Raw genomic sequence first — 2,369 nt, forward strand, 5'->3', positions numbered from 1 at the left:
ACGGTGACACAGATGTTTCAAGGTAAAACTGACAGGCTTCTAACAAAAGCGCCCTCTTTTTTACCACCACAGCCTCCACAGCCGCCGCCGCCGCCACCACCAACTGAAGTAAATAAACGAATAAACAATAGCAACAATAATAGTAATGATATCAATAATGATAATAACAGTAATAATAATAATAATAATAATAATAATAATAATAATGGTGGTGGTGGTGGTGATGTTGGTGGGGGTTGCGGTGGTGATTAACACCAAATAAACTAGAAACATATACAAACAAATAAACTAAAACTTGACAATGAGTGTGTTGCCTGCTGCTACAGCCTGGTCTTTGTGTGTGTGTGTGTGTGGTGCGTTCTCGGTTAATGAGCGGGTGCGCTTCTGTTGTGTTTCCGTACGGGTAGCTTGTGGTAGGAGGAGGTAGATGTGTGGGTGTGTGTATGATAGAGGCTTATACCTGTGTGTGCGCGCGCGTGTGCGTGTGTGTGTGAGTGTATGGTAGAGGCTTATAAATGTGTGTGTGTGTGTGCGTGCGTGTGTATGTGTGTGGTATAATTATGCTTATATGCACCCAAAAAGCATTCTTTAAACCGTGTGTACACAGACACACATACACACACACAAACACAAACACACACACAAACACAACACACACATACACATACATACGCACAAACACATGCACACACACACAAGTACACACACATACACACACAAATACATACACAAACACACACACACAGACACTCACACACATATACACACACATACACAAACACATACACACACACACATACATCTTTTATGTTTTACTTGTTTCAGCCATTTGGCTGCGGCCATGCTAGGGCACCGCCTTGAAGAATTTTTAGTCGGATGAATCGGCGCCAGTACTTGTTTTTTAAAGCCTGGTACTTAGTATGTCGCTGTCTTGTGGAACTGCTAAGTTTCGGGGAGGTAAACACACCAACACCGACAGGCAAGCAGTAGCGAGGGACAAACAGACACAAAGATATATACACACACACAGATACCGGCCATGATGAAATACCACAAGGTATTGAAAATACGTATTCGCCTGTATATATTTAATCCTTTATATTGAACACTCAATATTTCATATATTCAATAAGACATTCCATATATTCAATAAGGCATTCAATACTTCATTTCATTGTACCATCTATTTTTATATTATATATTATATATTCCATATTCTATATCCCACATTAATTTTACAAGAATATAAATAAAACATAAAAACAGAGTTGGAACTCTTTTAAATAAAATAATATATATATATATATATACACACACACACACACACACACACACAACGAGCTTCTTCCTGTCTCCGTCTACCAAATCCACTCACAAAGCTTTAGTCGGACCGAGGCTATAGTAGAAGATATTTGCCTAAGGTGACGCACAGCGGGATTGAGCCCAGAACCGTGTGGTTGGGATGCAAGCTTCTTACAACACAGCCACGCCTGCGCCTAGATGTACATACATGTATGTATGTATGTATGTATGTATGCATGTATGTATGTGTAGGTATGAGTGTGTGCATGAATATTTATATATACACGCACACATATTCATATAGACATGTGTGTTTGCGGGTATTATTACTACCAAGGACAAGTTGACAGTGACTTCGAATTTTGGCCTGGTCACCTTTCACAACGTGACAAAGGCGACCCTCATATGAAAACCACCTCACTGCTACCTCTGAATAACATAACACATAAGACTAAGCACTTAGAACAATACAAACATCAAACTACCTTTGCCTCAACATTCCTGCTAAATGTACGGGGCATCAACCCATCACCCCACCCCCCACCCCCACCCCAAAAAATGGAAGATCCCATACTTAGAGAGTTGGCTTGCCGAAACGGCACACTGCATCCCTTTCTTTATCCTCACTGAAACTCACCTAAACAGCACACATATGGATGCCGAGGTGAAAATAAAAGATTCCACCATCATCCGTGCAGATCGTACAGACCGAAATAAAAGGGGAATAGCCATCTTTCTCCATGACTCCCTTTCAGCTGATGCCAAGGACGTATTTTCCAATGGCTACTGTGAATCCTTATCACTATTCAACGAGGCCAAAGGCATAATCATTGTTGGTCTTTACAGGCCTCCCCAAGCATCTCTAAAGTGCTTTGAAGAGTGCCTCAACAAAGTCAAGTCCTTCCTTCCAAAATACAACTCCGGAAATATACTAGTGATGGGTGATTTTAACTTCCCTCATATAAACTGGCCCACAAATACTCTGAAGTTTGGCAGATGCTCTACATCAGACAAAACAGCAGCAGAATTCCTCTTTAATCTAATGGATGAACTTTTCCTGATACAAC

This window comes from Octopus bimaculoides, chromosome 2 (genome assembly GCF_001194135.2).
Source record: "Octopus bimaculoides isolate UCB-OBI-ISO-001 chromosome 2, ASM119413v2, whole genome shotgun sequence".
Lineage (NCBI taxonomy): Eukaryota > Metazoa > Mollusca > Cephalopoda > Octopoda > Octopodidae > Octopus > Octopus bimaculoides.